The sequence below is a fragment of the Bidens hawaiensis genome, unplaced genomic scaffold (assembly GCF_021521415.1).
Source record: "Bidens hawaiensis isolate Kalapana, Puna unplaced genomic scaffold, B.hawaiensis_p1.1 tig00012230_1, whole genome shotgun sequence".
NCBI classification, from domain to species: Eukaryota; Viridiplantae; Streptophyta; class Magnoliopsida; order Asterales; family Asteraceae; genus Bidens; species Bidens hawaiensis.
The window spans coordinates 123,143-129,142 of NW_027491989.1; the positions used below are offsets into that span (position 1 = coordinate 123,143).

Consider the following 6,000-nt stretch of genomic DNA (forward strand, 5'->3'; position numbering starts at 1 on the left):
AAAATTTTTCCGGGAGATGAAATTATTTTTCAAGTCTACTACTTCGTAAGAAGTTCCTTTACTATGTTTAACAGAAAATTGATCCAACCTTGGAAAGTGAAAGATATACTGATTCTGTGTGCTTAACTAGTGAAGTTATTAGGCCTAAAAGACTTTAGAAAAGTCATTGTATGTCATGGTAGCTTTTTATGGTGCTTAAAAGTAGAAGTGATACTAACTAAATCTACTCGATTTTACGTGGAAACTTCTTAACAGTTGTGCATGTCTCCATATATATCTTTCCGAATGATAGGCAGAAAAGCGATTACCCAGTCATACACGAGCCCGTGAGTGTTCTGATTCCCGTGAAGATAGCGTGTCAAGATACTGCAGTGATCCAGATTCGGGACTTGCAGTAGTTTACTACTCTGAAGTCTGTGTAAATACTTAAAAAAAAAAAAATTGAGTTATTGAGACATTATAGAGTTCATAATGATAAGACTTCTCAATCAAGATGCAAGATAGAGAACGGGAAGCAGAGTCCAAAGATCGAAGAGTTCCTACTATTTAATCAGACACTACGGGTCGAGGTCAACTCGGGGTGACTTGGGGAAAGCCAAATACGCTTTGAGAATAGATAGGAGGCATCATAATCTCTGAGTTGTTGCCCACTTAAGTTTTGAGCTTAATTGAACCGAACCCGTATCACAGAAACGATGAAAACTATTTTAAGTTAATTACCTGCTTACAACCTGTTTCTTTATGTCTTAATACAGCTGAACACGGATCTGTGTGACAGTCACGTAGTTAGTATGATTCCTGTTCGGATCTTTTCTAAAACATGGTAGTCCCTATCAAGGCTGAAATTTGATCCCGTGTACTTTATTTTTAAACTTTTTTCTGCTTATGTAGTTGTATGCTTTTATACCTGGTTACTTGGTCTTGATCGTATCATTTAACACTTTAAAGGTTGTTTTTAAAACTTAATTGCAAATTGTTCAAATTATAGGGGTTTGTTTTGAAAATTTTAATATCGGCGAAGTTGTCCATAACTTCGCCTGCAATAGGCGAAGTTATCCACAACTTCGCCTGTATAATTTTGACCCTATATAAAGGAAATTAAAAGGTCAAACTGGTTCATTATTTTCAAAACCCAGCGAACTTATCAGCGAACTTAACCTCTAAACCCACAGCGAACTTATCGATCTTCATCTGTGTTCTTATTCCAGTTTCTAATCCGTGCTTAAAGGTGTGTAGGGTAATCGAATCGACTAATCATGTTCATTAACGTTTATCATCGGTCGATTCGACCCGTTTCACGTCCTCGTTTTTCGAACCCTTAACAACCGATTTTCAAACGTATCTTTACGTGTTCATAATCAAACTAATCGTCCAAATCGTCATTAAATCAAGTTTTACGAGATCCGCAAGCTCAAAATTGACCAAATCAAGTCGTTCAATAAACCTAACTGATGCCGTTTCATATTCGGCGAAGTTACAGTTTAGGCGAAGTTGCCCGTAACTTCGCCTGAGGTTTAACTTCGCCTGATAATTATTTTTGAAACAGTTTATGAGGCGATGTTGTGGTTAGGCGAAGTTACCATTAACTTCGCCTGGACCTTTTTACTTAACAGTTAACAGACGAAGTTAAAGTTGAAGCGAAGTTGTTTCCCAACTTCTCCCCACCTTTAACTTCGCCTATACAGAAAAGATCACAACTTCGCTCATGGTAACAGGCGAACTTGTGATTTGCTTTGTCGCTTATCTAACTTAGTCTGTTTGGTGCAGATATGGCTGCTATAGGTGGTGCAGGCGGTGATGACGGTGGAGACAACCAAAGACAGTTCTTCCCGGGTCACAACATGTATATAACATTAGACCCGGAGGCGAGCGGAGTTGATGATTTCCGCAAAATCATCACATTCCTACTACGCTCGCGTATATTCCACGCGATTACGACAACACTGCCAATATCCTTGCCAAACATTGAGGATTTTTGGCAGGCCGTGGAATATGATTGTAGGGTCGAGCCCCCGGTGATGCGAGCAACAGTCAACAATCACATTGTTCAGTTCTCATCTGAACAAATCCGAGCGGCTTTACGTTTTGGAGATGAGACAAGAGATGACCCGACAGATTTTGTAGCTCCTTTCCGTGATGGAGCGTTTTTGAGGATGGGATACTCAGGTCCCTTGGGAGATACCCAGAGAAGGAAGGGATTTTTGCTTGACCAGTGGCGCTTTCTCATGCATGTCATGATTGTATGCATGTCAGGGAGAAAGGCGGGCACTGATGGCATGGGTGCGACCATGCAGTCGGCTATGACTGCTCTGACTTATAACAAGCGTTACAGCTTTAGTCAGATGGTCTTCTACGATATCGATCGACAACGAAGAGCGGTGGCGCGTGAGAGATTTATCATGTATCCAAGATTTCTCCAAATGATCTTGAATCATGTTGCTCCAACGCTACCTCAGCGCCGCCCAATCCGATACGTAGAAAGTGTGAGCAAAAGGATCTTTGCCCAATGCAGATCCTCCAGTGCGAGGAGCAAACCTGAGCTCCGTCCTCGACATACTCCACTATTCGGGTACTTAATCAACCCGGGGTATGTGCCTTCTCGAGGGGACGAGTTTCGGGACCCGGCACCACAACAGGCAGGAGCACCTCAAGCTATACCTGCTGCTCCTGTTGTGTCACCGGAGGGGAACATAGACCTTGACGCAGAGTTTGGCGGTCAGGGATTTTTTGACATGGAGATGGTTGATCCAGAGGAGAATGTACAAGTCTTGGTTGAACGAGCTTCGGGTGTGAATGTTACTAGGGCAGCTACAACGGTGGCTGACTCAGATTCTGATGATGAATTGGCCGAAGCGAGACGGATTTTGGTAACACATGAACTGACTCATGGGAAAAGAAAGAGAACTGATGATGATAGCGAGTCAGACTATGAAGAAGAGGTACAACAGTTGATTCGGAGATCAAGAAGGGAACGGGCAGGTGCAGGATCGGGAGCCGGTGAGAGCTCGAGGGTGGTACGTTTCACCCCACCCGCACCGTCCGGTATGACAATGGTTCCCTCATTATTACAGGTTACAAGGCCAAGCGCCACGGACATTCCCGTGGTGGCTACCTCATCCTCATTTGGCCTCCCACTCACTTCATTTCAACTATCGGCTCCGGAGATTGTCTCGTTGCCACCTCCAACTCTTACTCCAACGGAGGTCGTGGCACATTTTATTGAGTCGACGGTTGTGGCCACTGCAGGGTTATCGGTGACGATACCACCTGCGGTTACGTCTACTTCTGAGGTCCCGGTTACATCGGCAATCCCTCCTCAGTACACTCATGATATATCTCATATGAGGTTTGATTTTGATGCAACCCTATCAGACTCTGAATGAATAGCAGCACTTGAACTGGTCGTGGCAGAGCAGTCAAGGATTAATCTTATCCAGACCCAGGCTATTCAACGGGGCAGAGAATCAGATGCAGTCGTCCCTGCTGGTAGAACATGGAAAAATCATAGATGCTCTGAAGGAGTTCTTGGCATCTCAGGGGGAGACGAGTTGTAAATGTGATGAGTTGAGGACCAAGAGGAGAAATGATCGAAACGATGATCCCAATGCATCGAAAGGTGCAGGTGGTGAGTTGCCAAGAACTGTACAAGCTCTTGGGACTTCCACAACTCAGGGGGAATCGACAACTGCAGCTGGTGGTGATGATGTGGTGGTAGTGGAGGTTGAGGAGATGGATGATGACTTTATGTGTGATGATGATGTATTACCGAGTGATGAGATAGAGAAGATTGGTGAACAGATTGTGATTGATGATGAGATAGAAGAGGTAGAGATAGTAGAAGAGAATGTAGAGCATGAGATTCCAGAAGTCGATAACGCAGATATGAGTAAAGAGATGGGAAATGATGAGACTGAATGGGAAGAGCAGCCTAGATGGAAAGAAGGCTATGCTCAGTGGTTCGTCAAAACGAAGAAACCAGTGGTCCCTACTATGTTTAAGAAGACTTACAACATTAGAGGCTATGCTGAAGCGAGAAAAGGGATTATTTGCTGGATATACGATGAGCAGTTGAGGCTCTTCGTGATTAAGAGATATGATGGTATTCAGTACTTCAAAAGAATGTTGAGATCGTTGAACACACTGCCAGAATGTGAAGTGAAAGACTTAGCCAGATTGGGATTGATAAATCGAAGTGATGATAATATGGCTAGAGTCATCGGGAAGATAGTATGGAAGGAGAGTATAAAGGAAAAGAAGTTCGAGCTGCTGAAACCACAGAAGGGTAAACTTATCAAAGATAAAGATAGAGGGTTGAGAGCAGATGGCAAGCCTTGGATGATTATGAAGTATAAACCGATCCGGTGTTTGAAAGAAGTGCCGATGAAACAGATGCTCAAGGATGTGCTGAAAGAGCTAAAGTGGTAGTATGTAGATTGTGAGACAGCTGAAGCAGTGATGGAAGACGAAGATGAACAAGAGCTGCTGAGAGTCTATGATCCGATGCATCTAGTGAACCTGTCTCGAGCTGATCTGCAGGTGCTGAATGAGAAGAAAATCTTTTATATTCCTGCTTAGAAAGACGAAGCGAGGAAATATCAAAGAGTTGTGTCGGTATGTGTACGAGAAGGAGTGAATGCTTAAAGATGAAGATTCAAGAGTGTTGAAGATTACAAGACACGTGTTTGAAGATAAAGAGATGAAGCTACTGCCAAGGGGGAGTCTGTTGGTACATGATGTCAGTAGTTCAGTGTCTAGTGTCTGTAATCGAGTCGTTTGGATTTGTGTTTGTATGTAAGCGAAGTTAGCTCACAAGTTCGCTGATACAGACGAACTTGTGAACTAAGCGAAGTTAGTGACAACTTCGCCTGAACATGCCAGGCAAAGTTGTCGTGATATATATGTCCTAGGTTACGGCTTAGAAAAAAAAGAGAATTCAATCAGTGTATTCAGTTTACGTGTAACGAGTCCAGTATTAGTGATAGATATCACGTGTTTTCCGGTTGCAATATAACGTGTTTGTGTTTATTGTAACATGTGTTTAATCGTATCGTCTTCTACGCTCGTAACGTCTTACGTAGGGATTCCGCACCTACGTAGAACGAGATATCTCGTGTAGATCCGGCTGGGAACCTACAGTTCCGATTAATTACACGATTCTTTTAGCATGTTCGTTTCATCAGACGAGACGTGGTGGAACCAAAAATAGGTCAAAGTTAAATATGGGTCCATACTTTACACTTATTGCTAAAACTTTGAGTGTTTGGTAGGTTTAAACCGGAATATATGAGACTAGGACCCGGAATAGAGTTTTTGGGAGTTAAGGATTTGAGAAAAGCGGGCATTTTGAAGGAGACTGATCCGTTAGAGTGGGAGGATGTTAAGATGGGCCCACAGATTCATCCACCATCGAGCACCGCGGCTACTGCGGCTATGAGAGCCGGCTCACCGTCACGTCACCAGAGGCCACTCCACAGATCAGAGAGACCGGGTGTTCAGTTCCCGGTCAGAAAGCCTCGCCCCGAGAGTATTACTTTGGATTCATTATATGACCGGATGGAGTCCGATTTTGATCAGATCAGGGGGATGTGACGGAGCAGCGGGATGAGTTGGGACAGATGATAGAGGCGAACCAGAGAAGGTAGGATGAGCACATGAGATATATTATGACTGCAATGAGGATTGGGTTGTCTGCTTCTCTTCGACAGCCGGACGTTGCGGGTCCGAGTGGGTCGAGTGCCCCGGGTGGTTTGGGGTATGGTCATGGAGTACCTTTTTATGGGTCGGGTCATCCGGAATTTGATAATGTTGAGCCATACCACATTCTTGAGCAAGAGTCGGAGGAAGAAGGGGACGAGGATTGAGTTTGAGTTGAAGAGCTGGCATGGGAGTTTATGTTTTTATGATATTTTTATTTTTTTTTATGATGTTTTTGTTTTTATTTGGTTTGTATGAATATTATTTTAGACTTTTTGGTTGGGTTGGCGGGTTGGAAGTTGGTGG

General features: G+C 43.6%; 1 pseudogene; it reads left to right on the top strand.

The window, feature by feature from the left end:
* LOC143540425 (uncharacterized) overlaps positions 1-5,589 on the top strand; it is a 104,671-nt pseudogene extending 99,082 nt beyond the window's left edge.
* The last annotated feature ends 411 nt before the right edge of the window (positions 5,590-6,000 follow it).